Below are 17,723 nucleotides of genomic sequence, written 5' to 3' on the forward strand. Positions count from 1 at the left end.
TGAAATTGTGACAAATACGACAATATTGACACCTACAAAACATAAGAGAGCCTAAAAGAGACTCAACAGCGATAAAAAAAAAATCACCACCCAATAACGGGGGATGGTGGAAAATACTAGCTTTAAAACCTAGATCGTCACAACCACAGACCCATGAGAACCATGTAGGGTCCCTTTAACCAAAAGGAAAACAGAGACCAAACATCTCACGGCTATCTTTTTTCCTACATGACATGAGAAAACATTTTACACTTAAAACTGTATAAGAGAGCTTCTTAAAAAAAAACACTACTTCTAAAGAAAAACAAAAATCATGAGAACAACACCAGCACCTAGTACTAACGAAACAGTTGAATGGTTCATAGATTCTATACAAATATATAGACAAAGGGCAGTTCGACTTCTCAGAAACCTTCCCACTTCGTAAGGCCAGGTTGCGTTGTCGCAACTGTTCTTCAATAAGCAGAACCAATCTGACCGCTGCTAGAATAATGGAGGTGGTATTACGCTGCATGCATCGAATCCAAACTAAATGACATTCAAAGGGGGAATGTGAATTCCAAAATGGACCCAAACAAAGACTCCTATGATTGTCAAAAAACTTACAATACATAAAAAGATATTCAAGGGTTTCGCTCTCCGCTTGCTTAAGGCAGAATCTACACACTTCACACTGTACCTGTGCCTTGTAAACGGACCAGTTTCTGATCCGGTAACCCGTATGGATTAGGTCTAAGCGGAAACACATATAGGTTCTTCTTGCCGCTTTGTCTGGACAACATAGTAAATATGGTACCCTAGGGGATACAGCCTGCCTGAATGTAGCATACGTAGAAAAAGAGGAATATCCCCCAATCAAATCCGAGTTGTGGGCCCATGTGTTTTTGAAAAAGCGCTTTTTGGCCTTATTCAGGGAATCTATTAAGTCTTGCTGCGACATGTTCAATGAGATTAAAGTGGCCTGTATTCGATCATTAAACTCACACATTGAAAGGGGGCATTTCTGCAATAACATTGCCTGAAAATCCTCATAAAGGGAGTTTGGAGGTGGTCTGAGCATTTTGCAAAAGGTATTTACCATACGCCACTGATGTTTGTCTGCTAAAGGGTAAAGGCCCAATTCGTGTAGAATAATAGGATTGGGAAGATAACCTGGCAGACCCAGGGTAGTTTTCCACAATTTACCTTGGAGCAAATTTAAAAGAGGTCCCAAGTTCAAAAGACAGATATCGATTGCATAAAGCAAAATAGGTTCTACCTTCAAGGTATAATATTGAAGCAAGGGGATAAGGGAGAACCTGCAGTACCTGTGGAAGATGATTCTCATTTGGGCCAACAAAGGAGAAAGCTTGGAGGCCAACACTGTGCGGCATGCACCGATAGACATTGCGTTCGACAGGTGATAACCCAAATAAGTTATTTCTTCTTTTCTCGTAATGGGAAGATCATTAATCACAAAATTAAATTTAGGTATTTTTTTTGGGCTGTAAAAACCATTAAATGAGATTTTGCTGAGTTGATGGTCATGTTATTTAACGTGCAATACTCATAGAAGATGTTTAATTTATTTTGAAGACCAAATGGGACCCTGTCGAATAGGATTACATCGTCGGCGAATGCCAACCAGTGTAACCGAAGTTTGCCCAAGACTACTGAAAAAGGAATTTGAGCCTGGCCATATCTGCTCGATGTCAGCAAGATAAAGGTTGAATAAAATCGCGGCCAGGTTACACCCCTGTTTTACACCTAGACGCGTAGGAATAGTATCTGACAGAAGCCCCTCAGAGTTAATGCGGACCCTGTAAGACGTGTTTTGATGTAATGCTGCAATTATTGCTACCAATGCGGCAGGAATGCCATACGATAACATCTTCTGCCAGAGACAATTACGTAACACTTTGTCGAAGGCAGCTGACAGGTCTAATGCTGCCATGTAGATTGTAGCATTAGGCTTGGAGTGAGCAGCGTGAAGCAGATGTGCAAGAGTCAGGGCATTTAACTGTGTGCCCATTTCTCTCCGAAAGCCGACTTGAACTTTTGCAAGAATAGGAAAGGCACGTAAACAGGCTTCCAACTCGCACAGGACCAGCTTGGCAAAATGTTTTGCTGAGGTATCGATTAAGGCGATAGGTCTAAAATTTGTCGAGTTGCTTAAAGCACCCTTTTTGTGAATAGGTATCACTGTCGCCATTAACCATGATTTGGGAATTCTGCCGGTTTCATAAACCAGCTGGAAGCGTGGCAGCAGATACCTGGCCCAAAAATTCAGGTCATCCTTGAACACGCAAGGGGGAAGCCCATCAGGGCCAACCGCTTTCGAAAATTTCAGCTGGGCAATTGCCCATATGATATCTTTGAGAACCCACAGACAGACACGTGGGAACGGCAGCTGTATTGTCAGAGCTTCCGAACGTAGATTTCTTTCGGGCACTGCATGTTTTTGTCGAAAGAATTGCTCCCATTCAGTACCTGTAATGAAGCATCCATTTGCGTGTCCACTTTACCCGCCGGGTTTCTTAAGATGGCCTATACCTCGCGCATTTTTTTTTTGCACAACATCTCAATCATGTTTTGGTTGGCTAGCGTAAAGGCAGCCTATCGAAGAGATTTTAAGTGCGTTTTGAATCGGGCAACAATGAAGTTCCTTTCTCTGTTGTAGGTGGAAAAGTGGCACGGCAACCGTTTTAGTTTGTGCAACTCACTATTTTTTTGCTTTTTTAATAATGCAACCGCGTCCACATTTACGTGGGAATCCCACGAGTAGCCTTTTTTTTCTTGCAAGTCTTTCACAAGATTCGCTAAGTGCCCCTGAATCATAGAGAGATTTATGTCATTGATTTTTTCCACATTGCCTACAGAAAGAACTTCATCAAGGGACACCAGCTGGTCCCTGTTTACCAGAAACACCAGTTTCCTGCACATCGACGGGTGCCAATTTACAGAGATAGTGTGCCTATCGCATTCGACCATACAGAGCGGGGCCGAAACTTCATAGGCCATACTCTCAATGTGTAGGCACGAAGTCAACATATGGTGATGGCTCAAACCCACATACCGAATAAGGATAGAGTCGAGCAGCCCAGTACACACATTTGAAGCCAACAAATAGTCAATGAGAGATGCAGCTTGGCCACGCCTCCAGGAAGATCGACTTGAGTGAGTCGCAAGTTGAATAGGATAGATCCCCCTTTCCTTAAAGCAATGCACCAAGTGGTTTCCTCTGCGGCAGGCTTGTTGGGCTTAAGCGGAGGAAGTGGAGGTGGGCCGTGCAAGATTGTCCAGGGGTAGGTAGGAGTTCAAGTCACCACCAATGATGATTTCGTAATTGGGACATGTAGCAGCAGCAAGGCCCAACATACGATCCAAGACTGCTAAAAGCAAGTTCAGCGCCACCATCTTTGGATTCCAGTAGATTGACATGAGAAAAAGAGTTGAGATAGCACAGTGCTCAAATGAGGCCTTAACCAGTAGACATGATGCGGAAGTATCAATAAGGGCTAACTCTGCCTTCAAGCAGTTGTTGATTAAAACAGCAATTCCCCCTGCTGGGCGGCCTACTTGTTGTCGACAGGCAGGGACCGAAAAACAAGTATAGCCATCCAGGCAAGGTTCGCAAATGGCCATTGTTTCCTGCAAAAAAAAAATATCAGGTTTTTGATCGGGCCCAACCCGTCTATGCCATGCACCCAGATTGCGTAAACCACAGCAATTCCACGAGGCAACGGAAAGACTGGTCAGTTATGATTCAGAAGTAGGACCTTTTAAGTCTGCCGCCACTTTTAGCAAGGGCTCCAGCCAAGCAAGCCCACTAAGTGCTTGGGTGAGCGAGGCCAGATGGACAGCTAGTTGGTTAGCATGAGCTAAAAAATGGACCACAGCGGGTTCTGCGGGGCATTCTTTTGGCAGAGCAGGTACCCAATCAAGAAAGTCCTGGCTCTCTCCATGTCCAAAAACAAATGCGGCACAAGCCCAATTGAGTGAAAGTCATCAGAGAATCCCAAGAGCATTTTGGATATAATCTGTGTTTGCACTCTACAAAGCACTCTGTGGTTATTGTGGTTCGCAAGCTTAACCCAATCCAGGTCCTTACATGATACATTTCTTAAAGCTGGAATCTGAAAGAAGGAGTTCATCAGGAAGGACCTATTAATCCGAGCTGAGCCATTAATCTCAGGATTACTAGACCACCCAATAATTACTTGCATGTCCTTGGGTGTTTGAATAAAGGACAGAGCCTCGTGACAGTCTCTGCAGCAGGGACTGCATACGGCAGCAGCTGCCCAACTACACCCAGCCGGGTCACATCCGACTGCAACACAGCAGCCTTGGGATAGTGCGCCGATTCTTCTTGCGCTTCACTATCAATATCATCCCCTGCCTAAAATGCAACATCAGTCTCCTGACCACCCGCAGACGATTTCGGGGGCAAGTAGGAGCATGCTGGGGTTGCAACGACAGATGCTGGCAGGACACACGAAACAATCACCGGAGCACCAGGTGGCTGTACGGTGGGCCCTAGAGGAGTAGGAGGGCTCACAGTCGGCAACACCATTGAGCCAACTGGCTGTCAAGTCTGAACTTTTCTCGATTCAATCGCTGGAAAAAAACAGTGAAGCAGCGGTTGCGTTTTTGCCATTGGTGTCGTAGGAGCCACACAGGAGGCAATCTGCACATTCCCGCTTTTTAAGGCTGCAATCTGCAGGTGTTTCCTGCTTTCCTCGTCAAGGTCGCCCAGATCTAAACCCAAGTCGTCTGGATTACACAGATTGTTGAGGTTAATAGGTAAACTGGACGCGTGGGGGACCTGCACCTTCCTGCCTGAAGGTGCGTTGAGGGCTACCTTTCTCTGCATGGCCTTTGTCTGATTTAAACGTTTTTGTGCTCGTAGAAAAGACTTCCTTGCTTTACGAGAGATGAAATGTCTTCCCTCATGTTCCACAGGCCCCTCTTCAACTTCCGACGGCACAACAGGTACCATGGAGGGAATAGTTGCCTGGGCATCAATGAGCGCCGTCAACGCCGAAGGACTATCCGGAGTGACAACACTCTCCTCCACAGCTTCAGGACCCTCGCCTGGAAGGGCGAGACAGTCCTGAAGGGGCGGGGTCCCAGCCAACTTATACATGAGTTGTTCCACCTGCAATATCCGATCATGCTGTAATTTGGCTAGTTCAAAAAGGTCAATGGCCTCAGAGTCCCCGTAGTCCAGTGTGGGTCTCTTGTCACCCTGCACTGCTTGTGAATAAGATCTTTGAGACATGAAGGCAAGATGAATTCCAAAGTCAGTTTGAGAACCTTGTGAGCAGGTCAAAATGTTGGCTGGGGCAGGTTGCAGGATAGAACTAGCATTTGCCAACAACTTTTCAAATTGGGTCAGATAAAAGGCTTTACATTGGTTTTCTGCTAAAATATAGCCTTCCAATTTTGACATCTTGTCTTTCATGGATCCTAAAGAACCCTGGATTTCCCTTATCGAACAATGGGTTAACTCATGTCCCTTGTCCAGAAAGTTAAGTATGTGGGAGATGACTGGGAAATTGAAAGACTCATGTGGGTGGGTAATGGAAGAAGAATCATCCGGAGTAGAGGCCGATCTTACTTCCACTTTTGGAGCAAGCAAGTCTGCATCCTCATTCCCTAGGGAGAAGGGGTCGATTCTCGTTGGAAGAAACATCCCTATTGGCTGCCCCTCATCAAACTGAAAGTTGTCATAAGGAGGAACGGGACTCCCTTGCAAACCTTTTGCCGTCGTCGTTTCTGACTTGCCTCCTTGCTCGACACCTTTTTTTATGCTTCTGTCTGATGGAAGATGGAAATGGACCTGTTCCTGAAAAGGGAACAAACTTGAGGCTGGAGAGGATGGGCCAAGCGAAAGGCGTACTCTTTTTGCTAATTCACTGATGACCGTGGGTGCCAGCATTGAGGTGTCTAACGTGTGGGGGAAACCTCCTAGGGGATAGGTCGGGGAGCAGTTTGGATCCTGAGGAAACCCATCTACCTCACCCACCACCCCATCCATGTCATTAGCATCCTGAACAGTAAATGTTGGCTGAGCCACGGGATTGGGAAGCCCAAGGGAAGGGAGAGATTTATCTAGCAGGGGGGCTACAGCTTGACAATCCGGACTTTCATCCAAAACCACACTAGCAGTACTCTCCTCTTGAGAGTTAGACATGTATGCGGGGGATTTTTTGGTAGTGGTTGGCGAAGGGAGGGAATTGCTAAGGGATTTGTTCCTCGCGTGTTTCTTGTTGTTCTTCGCAGTGGGACCTGTCTTACAACCACTTCTAAGGGTTGGGCTCATGCTATATAACCAGTCGCACCCCAAGTACAAAGGGTAGCACCCCACCCCTTTATTTTGGTGCGGTGTAAGCTTAGGGGTGACCGGAACAAAACCTTCCTCTGTGGGAACAGGAAATAATTAGGTTAACACCCTTAGCCAATACAACCGATCCAAGAAAAGGAAGTGGCTTACAACACTAGACAAAGTGACAGACTTTTCTATGCACCATATGTCAGGGGAAATAGCCCCTAATGAGAATTGTGAGACACCGAAAGCACACGTCTCACCAAACAGCACACAAACGTGTACAGGAAGCACTTAACTGTACACATAAAGAGCTAAGCACGAAATACTTCAAAAAACAAAATTCGTTCCCACCGAACCCACAGGATCAAAGGCTTTAAGCCCGCAGTCTCCTGTAGGCAGGGAGAAACCCCGGAGTAGGGGAAGTAAGAACTCACCCTTCAGACTTCCACTCTAGAGATGCACCTTCCCTGGCAACACACAAGTGAACAAAACAGGGCTACTATCTCAAGTTGCCGGCAAAACCTCGAGAGGCCTATTAGAGAAGGTACACTCAGCGTTATAGGGATTAAGGCAGAACTGCTCGGCAGAGAATATAGCCTAGAGCCAGTGCCTCTAAGTCGAGTCAGATGCCAACAATCACACCAAACAATATAAACAGTGCTAATCTAAACTGTTAAACAATGAATGGCTGTTCCTCTTTTGTGAAGCCAAAACTATTCAAACCTCATTTCTTTCTGCATAGGATTTTACAATGATAACGTTTGCAGCTAGTAAATCCTGTAAGGCACCTTAGCTCTTAATTATGCCAATGGTCCCTCCCCAATGTTGAGTGTGTCACTTGTTAAATCACCTGTGAATATTCTGCAAACAATTCAAAAAAGCACAATCGACAACATTGAGCAGCAACAAAGATGATTACCTCTAATCAGGACAACAGATAGAGCCCTAAATGTGTCAACTGAAGTGCTCTGTGCCTCCCCACCTCAGACGCCGAACAGCCCAACAGCCGGTGCACTTCTGAATGCACTTCCGGATGCGCGCGCGTGATGCGCGTGCACCGGAGTGTTTAAGGCTGTTGCGTGGAAGCGAGGCTGAATGGGGGGCGTGTCTGGGGGAAGGCCAATAGGCAGAGCTGCAATGTAAGAAAGAAAGAAAGAGATGAGAAAGTGAATTTGGAGTGTGTGTGCCGGCAGAGACACAAGTAGCACAGATAACAGAGAGCACAAAATGTGCTACCTGATTCGTTCAAAGTCCAAATAATTACTTGGGCAAGTTGACAGTCCGAGTTGCAACGTAGCAAGAACTTCCTCTTGGCGACTCAGTACTCTCTACAGAAAGTAGAGACACAATCTGTGGATACAGCAGCAAGGCTCCAGTCTCCAGCAGCGTGGCAGCCCAACAGCCGGTGCACTTCTGAATGCACTTCCGGATGCGCGCGCCTATTGAGAACTGCATCATAGAAATCGTGTCCCGTCTTTTGATTCAAAGCTGCAAAACTGTCATCTGTCATTCTGAAACTTTAAAATTTAGTTTCTAAAAATCTACCTCCACAAAATCGTCCGTATCTCTTGAACCGTTTGTGATAAAAGCGAGATTTTATTTGGAAGCTGAGATTCTAAGCTTTCCAACAAGCTCTAAACCGACTGGCTACTCCTTATACTTCCTCCGTAATTGCGCTCGACGCACGCAACTAAATTGCAGCGATTTGACATTTTGCTTCATTTCAGCCACGTGTAAAAATATTTGTCCTTGCTTTCCTTTGCTGAAATTCGTTTGCAACCTGACAATCATTCATATAGCATTGCTAAAGTGATCCTGAACTAATTTAAAGTAGCTATCACTCACCCTGAACCTCTAGAGGAAATTAAAATAATTTTTAGCATATTTTTCCCTTCTTTGCATAACACCTTTAAAGTACTTTGCCTGTGTTTAAAATCTTCCCTGTTGATCTAAGCTTGCTAGGGGGGAACTGAATTGGGATTGTACTGTGATTGTATTCCTGAAGACTGTGGGTGTCACTTCCACCTCCTTGCATTGCATAGAGGGGGGGGGGGGGTGAATTGCCAAAAGGGGAAAAGTGATTATATTATGTTTTGCTGAAATCATATCAAGTTTATTCCTGTGTTGCTTCTTTTCCACCTTGCATTTCCTTGTATCATATAAAGCATTCTCAGCTACCTTATCCTCTATACTACTCCTAAGTAATTACCCAGTGTGCTAGTATCACATCATCCATTGTTGATCACTCACTGTCATATGTCTAAGTGTGATATCAATTATTAATTTATTATAAAAGTGCGATATATTTATATATATTGTTTAATTCCCAAATAAACCTTTTAAATTTGCAAAACAAACTTACTTCTTGGCTCAGTGGGGTCAGGGGGATTCTAAGAGAGGGGTGTTATATAAGGGTTGTCATCCAGAATACACGAACTGGACATAAAAATATATAAATAAGGGCTTCCCTTGAGCAATCCCAGACAAGGCACTGACTTAATGGGACTGCTTGATTGGAGTCATTTAACAAACCGCATCGAGCCAGGATTGTGGCTATATCACTGCAGTTGAGCCGGTGTCCAGATGGTCGAATTGTGCATCCTGATAAGCCAACATCAAGATGGTTTGAGGCCAGGCTCCCAGTGGAATGAGTTAGTGCTTGAGACAGGTTGAGTCAATGTTGTCCAGCAGTTTGACTCAGCGTCAAGACAATGCTTGTGCTGGGTCGAGATAGTGTTTGAGGTGGGTAGAATTGATGGCTTCTATTGAGTCGACCTTAACACTAAAGGCCTACTGGGCAAACATATTTCCTTTCTGACGCCCAAAAAGGTTATGTGTAACACAAAAAAATGTATTCCAATTTTTTGACCTGTGAAGCTAGGTGCCTGTCCCTACAAAAGACTGTGGTCCTCATTACGAGGTGGGCGGTAATGGTTAACAGGCACCGGTAAGGAGACCGGTGCTGGTAAACCCTTACCGCCCTATTTCGAGGTCCCTTAGTGGGTCCCGCTATAGGCTCCTGGTTCTACCAGGCGCCCTTAGCGGGAGCCGCTAAGAGACCAGGGAGCAAATAACAGGCACGCTATTAGCGGGCCCGTTATAAGCTCCCTCCCCATTCCCATTGAGCCCTATGGGGGCTCGAATGGGAATGTGGAATGGTTCTCAGAATGGAGACTTACCGGGCCCTCCAAGGTTGGAATGACCCGGTAAGTCCCTATTTCGAGAACCCGGACCCGGAATGAGGTAAGGGGGTGCTAATACTACCATGGCTACCTCCTACCTTGTAATCAGGCCCTCTAACTGTCCTTAGTGTGGGTGCCTTATCCTAGTCAGAAGTGGTGGGCTGCCTATATAGGTTAGGGATAGAGGGAGAAATCTTGCCCTCTTTAAATCTTTGATCATTGTATTGTATGTTCATAAAACGCAGAATAACAGTTAAAAAGGTATGTCTGGACTGGAATGTTCTTCAAGATGTATTAATTTCTCTCCAGACCACTTGTGTAAAAACTCAGGATAAGAAAAACAATGTTATGGCTTGCTCTAGATTAGGACTACTTTCAAATATATTTGCAAAAAAAGTGTCCAACTGGCAAAAAAATAAAGTTGTGTGAAGGGTAATGTTCATTTTTAATGAATGTCTATCTTCAATCTATTGTGATTGGGCACATCCTCATTAGTCGACCAGTTTCGGTGGCACTTATCTGTTTGCCAACTTCTTCAGGACAGATTGTCTGGGGTTACTTCCGGAACTCCTTATTGCTCATACTGTTGCAGGAAGTATATACAGCTTGATAAGGTTCTTGCTGTGGCCAGCCCACTGTCTGGAGGCACATAAAAGAGAGGCACATACAGGTGCTCTCACAAAATCACTTATTTTGAGGGGATACGGATCTCTAAATATATCACAAGTACATTGTGCTTACAATCACTGGTAAATAACCTCTATTCCGGTACTAGCCATAGCTAGCGTAGTTGGCAATGTCTCTCTGATTCCACAAAGTTGTGCATTACTCTCTATTTCAACTTCTTGATGTAATTTTAATGGAGGAACACAACACATTGCTTATGGCTAGTTCCTGATGTTATCTTTATCATCTGTTAAGTACTTGGAAATCTGAGTAGTTTACTGGCCCAAAAAGGCACTGCATACTTCAATTGAGTCGAGTCAGCAGTTGAGACACTGTTTTCAATAGATTGAGTCAGAAGTGAAGACACTGCGTGTTGGTAGCTTCCACTCAGCTGCTGGTCAAGTCAAAGAGCAAGGATCAGCTTCAATGGGTCGAGCCAAGAATTAGATGGTTCAATAACAAAAAAGAAGGTATGTGAATTGAAACGCTTGGAGTATCACTGCAAATCCTGTAACTGCTTAAAGTGAGTCAAGCACGGGTGAACTGGCTTGAAAGGTTTATTGAAGCAGAAAAGAGGCTTTGGGCTTATTGTAGGCTTCCGGGTTCCTGGGGGACCCAGTCCATGCTCCTTGGAGCAAGGGAGTCCTTGATTCTGCATGTACATGCCAGGAAGGTCCCCAGAGAGCACCTGCAGGGATTCCTTATCTCCAGTCAGCAGTGTTCTGGTAGAAGACACGCCTTGATGCACAACGGTCCCCCCCAGGTATTGCCTTGGGATGGTTATGGAGAAGAGTGTCTTCCTTGGAGATCTTGGTCTTCACGTTTATGGCAGAGGACTTTGGAGTCAACTGTATTCCAAATCTGGTTCCAGATGGGCCCTTCTTTACAAATTGTCCAAAAATGACTCAACTAACGGAAGGGTCTCCTCCTTCTGTATTTGCAATACACACCAGTGGATTGGTTTATACCAAACCTGTTGCTAAGGTTCAAACAAGGCTCATGTAACAAATGTCCTTTGCCTTCTGATGTCATACCCAGAGTGCCATGTCTTCAGGAAGTGTGAAGGAGGTCAATAGGTTTGGGAACTTGAACAAAATCCAGGATGGCAGGATCCCTCTGTGACTGAAGCTCTGTCCATGGCCACCCTAACTCTGCCTCTTTCCTATAGCTGTCTACATCAAAAGGACTCCAGTAATCAGCACCCTGATGAGAATTGTCCCTTGTAATTACAGGGCTGGCTTTGAAGCACCAGTTCTCACCGGAACCTCTGGGGAGTTTTACTGTTCCATGGAGAATGTCTGAAGTCTTCACAGGGGATCAAAGAGAGTGCTTTCTGGGTATGAATAACATGGTTGTTTTTGGTACAACCAGGCTAGATAGCTGGATTCACACTAGGCCCCACCATAAAGGACATTAAAATGTTATCAGCTGTCAGTGGGTAAATAATGGTGTAATCACAGTAGTCACTATGTTAAAATCAGACATGGTCCATATTTTGTCTTTACAAACTGTCGCCAGACGTCTAGTGCACATAATTATTATACTTTATTGAAACAGACGTCCTTACAGTTAGAAAGCTTTCCCTGTCTGGATGAAATTTTTGTTTCAGAACCTGTGTTCAATAATGCACATGTAACTGTTAAATCTGACCCGTTGCCACCACAAGGAAGCTGCTGGGGGATGTCAGTAGTAAGCCACAACAGAGGTACATGTGTGCAGTATACTTTTTGGTATGATCATTATGAGAGTGAGCTTGATTAGCAGAGTTCACTCTCACTTTGTAACTAATAATCAAAAAATCTCAGGCTATTTGTACCATCACAGATGGCATTCTCTTGCAATAATTCATGAGGCAACAAGGATGTTCTAGAGGGTTCCTTTCCTATATCTGAGCATACGTGCATTGAATCCACTTGGAGTAACTCAAATCAATACTCTGACCTGCCCATTCAGCAGCGATCAGCTTTTTCACATCAGAATTTCTCCATTTAATTTATTTTATTTATACTTTATGTGATACAGTCAAAGGGCCTCATTACGAGAAGTGCGGACTGGGTTTAACGGCACAGGTAATGGTGCCAGTGCCGTTAAACCCACTCCGCACTATTACGAAGTCCCCTCGTGGGACCCTCTGTGGACGTCTGGTTTTTCCAGACATCCATAGCGGGTTCCTCGAGGGAACCAGGGAGCTAACAACGGGCCCGTAATTGACGGGCCGGTTGTTAGCTCCCTCCCCATTCCCATTGAGTCCTATGGGGGCTTGAATGGGAATGGGGAAGGACCTGGCCCGGGTTCCCTGAAGGAGCAATTACTGTGCCCTCCAAACTCAGAATGGCCCAGTAATTCACCATTCAGGGAACCTGGACCCAGACACGATTTTGGAGGCAGCCATGGTGCTAATAGCACCATGGCCACCTCCAAAGTCGTAATGAGGCCCAAACACTTTACACAAAAAGGAAAATTAAGATGTAGAAATAATATACATACAATATACAAATAATTAAAATACTGTGCGATTCAAAACTCTTGCTTGTTAAAATATAAAATATGTGAGACAGAGAATAAGATTCAAAATTCAAAATTCAAAATTCAAAATTCAAAATTCAAATATTCTAAAATTCTAAAATTCATACATAATTTGAATGCAGAATTTACAATCAATCATGAATTCCAGGCACGCAAGTGAACGTTCAGACAGGCAGAGTTGGAATTTTGAACAGACAGGAGGGATAGTCTTCCTTGCAATACAATACCAGACATGCCAGCAAAACTTACTTGACAGACCTCAACGGCAGAAATGACCCTTTCCAAGTCAGGGTTCTACATAAGATGCCACCAGCTATTCAAATGATATCCAAACACGATAGGCTCTTGTTTTCCATATTCAGACACAGAAGTCAAAAGGCCCTCTCACTGAGTGAGGGCAAGTTGTGAACATAAGGGCCCAAATTTCGCTCAATCATGGGAAGCATAATGGTACACTCTGTCAATATGTGCTTTCCAGTTTTCAGGGCAATCATGGTTTTTGCACAATCAACAGAATCTTTCAGGCCGTTTCAATTTCGTGGCAGGCCCAGTTTTTGTCAGAACAGGCAATCTGTTTATATGGAAAAGCAATAGAAACATGCAGGCATTTTTCAAGGGACACAACATAAGATAACGCTGCACACTCACAGGGGTATATAGAACAGAGGATGTAAACCCATAAGACTTCAGGCTCTGCAGGTGGGCATGGCGTTTAGCCTGTCCCAATCCAACATTTTTCCCTTGAACTCCTTACAGAGTTACCGGTAAAGGCATTCCCAGTCAGTAGCCCAGCCGAGAGTGCTGAAAATACTTAGAGTGGACTTAGCAAACCCCAACTGTACTTTATTTACTATGTCTAAACCCAACAGTCTTAATAGGTCACACTGAGGATTGGTAAGGCCCTTCAAGTATAGTAGGCCACGTTTTAGTAGGAGTGTCTTAGTCATCAAACAAATGCCCAATACCAGGCGGATGATTTCCATCGGGATACAGGGGGGGAGGCGCAGTATTTAATTCCAAAAGCGGGCCTCAGCCCTGGCCACCCATGGCAAATCATCCAGGGTTTCAGAATGCAGACAATATAAGACAGCCGGGTAGAAGCACTGTTTGTACAGCTTCAGGATGCCATGAAGGTTGAACCCTGCAGACTTTTTACTGAAGGCAGCAATCAACACTGTTAGTTGCATTGCCTTCCTTTCTCTGGCAGCTTGACATGAAGGATATTTTGTTCTACTCTCCAGCTCCACCTCCAACTACCAATAGCTCTCAGAGCCATATGCCCTCCATCGAAGGGCCGGGCGGGCTACTCTTTTTTGAGTAAACAGCATAACCTGGGTCTTCTGCCTATTGACGACTAGATTGCTTTCATAAGCAGAGCTCCACAGCCCCTCTGCTAACTTTCTCATACCTGGAAAGGTCACATACATAAGAACCAGGTCGTCGGCATAAGCAAGGTATTTAACAGGGGCTGAGTCAATCCTGGGCGGGCAAGTGTCCAGCGTCTCAAGATATTCTGGCAGGTCAGCTAAATACACATTAAACAAGAATGGGGCCAATCTACACCCCTGTTTAACCCCTCGAGAACTGGCCATAGCCCTTTATAGTGTCCCTTAGTTTTCCAGCCTAACCTGCACGGTATTGTCAGAGTGGAGCAGTTTTATGAAATGTAACAGTACAGGACAGAAAAAAGACACTTAAATTTCTTCTGATTTCTGAAAGGAAAATCACTAGAACAAATCCTGGGCTCTTTAGTAAAGATGATCCAGGTGTGCTTTGAGTCATGATTTAGTGAATCTGCTACACCACTCTTTAGTCACTGTAGGGTGGCCTAAGCACTAAGCAAGGAACCAATGTGCAATGTAACATTGGCATGTAATAAAACATTTTATTCAAAATAATTAAATGGATACATGGATCTTCTAAGAATGGACCAATTTGGGAAATAAAATCAGGCTATGATTTTAATTGAGAGACCATATGAGCAAAATTAAACGAAGTGAAATGACTCATCTGGAAGTAACTGCAACTACACCAAGGTGGCCCGTGCAGGAAATGGCGGGCGTTCTTCTACACTGCACATGTACAGGTGATTTGTGACTCCTGAGCGAACGTGTGTTTTGTGCCCCCCTTCTCTCTGCCCTATGCATAAAATCAATTAAAAATAAAACTACATGGATATTACCGAGTACTGTCACACCGAGGCCCATATCTCTTCAAGAACCACAAAAGGTTCCGTAATATATTGCATTGTGCATGTTAACGTTGCCCTATCAGGTCGTTTGTTATTCATTATTCTTTCATTGGAAGCTTTATCGTGCATTTTCCTTCCATAAACCTTTCTTTATATCTTGAAACTATGATTCAACAAAGGCAATGTTGCTGTTGTAAAAGCCTCCGGTGGAAAGTCTGCAGACTTTTATTGTTGTCAATGAGCACTCTGCCCTTCAGAGGACAAATCAAAGCTCAGTGGTAGCTCTCTGTGGGGTTTTACGATCTCTGGCTTTCAAAGCACGCTGCCAAGTGTCTTCCCTCAGCGTCTGAAAGCCTTTCACTGTATTTGCCTAATCTAACGAGATATGTGAAGGGTTCCCTCATGAAATCTTTACGGGTTTTAACTGATGTACAGTGCATGCTGTGCTCAGCCACATAAACCTGGGCCATCTTTGTCTCATATTTCATTTCTTCTTTTACAATTAGAAAAAAATTCCAAAGGATATTTTACAGTGAAGAGGAGAGGATAGACTTCTTATTTAGTTTTACATTAATTGGCCTCCTAAGGTAGCACTCTTGGGTTGATTAGGCCAGCTTGATGTAGAGAGGATGCACTCAAAATCGGTAGTGTGCACCTCACACAAGGCAAACAATGTAACTTTCATTACAAAATGGATGTGAGGACTTTGAAATTGGAGTGGAGAAAAATAGCAAAGGGATCATTGCAAATACATGTCTAGGTACCTCTTGCTTTATGTTTATTATATATCCACTTTATGGTTCTTTTGTTGCTGTTTTGCTTGGTGCTGTAGAGAAATTGTGGGTCATCGCATGGCAATGGCTTTGTGCTATATCACCAAGTGCGAGACTGATAATAGAAGGAGCTGACTTTTGTGGTATGTGGTCTTCAGACCAGATTACCTGGGCCTTCTCTAAAACAGTAAGCACAAAAGTGATGGGTGGAAGGTTTGGAATGAAACTGAACCACTGGCAATGCTCTGGGTAACCTTCCACACCACCGTTTTTTAGCCCTTCTGCACCCTTGCAAAAGGGGTCCAGCCATATGCAAATCAGTCAGGTACTGCCACCAATGGTAGCAGCCCTGCCCGAACTGCTAGGCCAGGTCCCCTCTGCACAGAAACACAAGCAACCCCAGACATGTTTCAGCCTTGTTGGGCCTCCTCAGTGAGGTGCAGCTTGGTTCCCTATGGTGCAGCGGGGAAGGGACCCACGTCTGGGTATACTTTCTCTCACATAGTGAGACAAACTGTAAGCACAAAAGTAATGGGTGGAAGGTTTGGAATGAATCTGAACCTCTGGCAATGCTCTGGGCAACCTTCCACACCACCGTTTTTTAGCCCGCCTGCACCATTGCAAAAGGGGTCCAGCCATATGCAAATCAGTCAGGTACTGGCACCTAAAACAGACAGCCCAGGAAATGCCACCTAGAGAAGACCACAAACCACTCACTGAAGCAGGAATTGGCCGGTCAGGTAAGAGCATTATTGTGATGGGGGCGGCGGTGGTGGGAGGGATGGTAGGTAGAGATGCCGGGGGTGTGGACGATTAATAGCATGTGGTGTTGGAGGGAGTGGAGGGGGTGAGACATGGAGTAGGCATATGGGGATTTCAGGAAACGCCCCCACACTCTTTATAGAGTACTGAGCATTGCTGGAGAGGCAGGGATGGACAGAGGGAAGGGCAAAGGCCTATGCTAGAATTTCACCCATTGGAGGCCGCTCAAAGACGGCCAAAAAAAGGCAGCCTTATTTTGGAGTGGCCTTCAACGGGCAGGATAATTGCATAGATTTGACATTCGGAACTAACATAGATATTATGAGTCATTTAGCAAACTGAGGTGCACTTTCCATATAGTGGGCCTCATCACGACTTGGGCGGTAACGGTAACGCTATTAGCGCGGGCGGTATTAGCCCTACCGCCGAACTCCCCGGCGCTAATAGCGCCGGATCACAAGTTCGGCGGTAATGTCAATCCCCATCCCCATTGAGCCCATTCGGGAATGCCCCATTCCCCATTGGGCTCAATGGGGAATCTTCGCGCTATTACCGCCGGCGGATTTCCCGCCGGCGGTAATAGCGCGAATTTTCGGCGGATTTCCCCCCAGCTCAGAGCTGGGGAGAAATCCGCCGAAGTCCTGCTTTGGCAGACCCTTAAATCCGGCGGTAATAGCGCTACCGCCGGATTTAAGGGTTACCGCCGAAGTCGTGATGAGGCCCAGTGTATGTGGTAGGTATCCCACACATCCCAGAATAACAGGTGGAGATCAGTTATATCGGAAATGGCCCAGTAGAGATCAGAGCCTCACAACAGAAGCACCGGCAAATCCAACACTTCAGGTTTTGCATACAGAGCATACGATTTATTTCGTGAAGTTACTGCAGAAAGACATACACCCTCTACAATTACAAAGCGCTTTACCCATGTTTTACTCCCACATTCTATCATGCGAGCTACACTACTCTAGCCCTCTCATGCTTTGGAATAGCGAAATGAATCCGCCCAGCTTTGTCTTAATTAGTCTTAATTAGCAAAGCTGAGTTAGCCCACTTCCCAACTGCGCTACAAGGCTGAAATCGCCCATCTTTTGCTTCTATTAGCAAAATCGAATCTGCATGGTTTTACTTTTAATTAGCCCACCCATGCATATTTCAGCAAAGTCAAATCTGTCTGTATTTAACCAGCAAAGTTGAATCATTCTCCTACTGTGCTACATAGCGAATTCGCCCATTCATGCATATATCAGCAAAGTTGAATTTGTCTGTATTTAACCAGCAAAGTTGAATCATTCTCCTACTGTGCTACATAG

The sequence above is a fragment of the Ambystoma mexicanum genome, chromosome 4q (assembly GCF_040938575.1).
Source record: "Ambystoma mexicanum isolate Mex_15411 chromosome 4q, UKY_AmexF1_1, whole genome shotgun sequence".
Classification (NCBI taxonomy): domain Eukaryota; kingdom Metazoa; phylum Chordata; class Amphibia; order Caudata; family Ambystomatidae; genus Ambystoma; species Ambystoma mexicanum.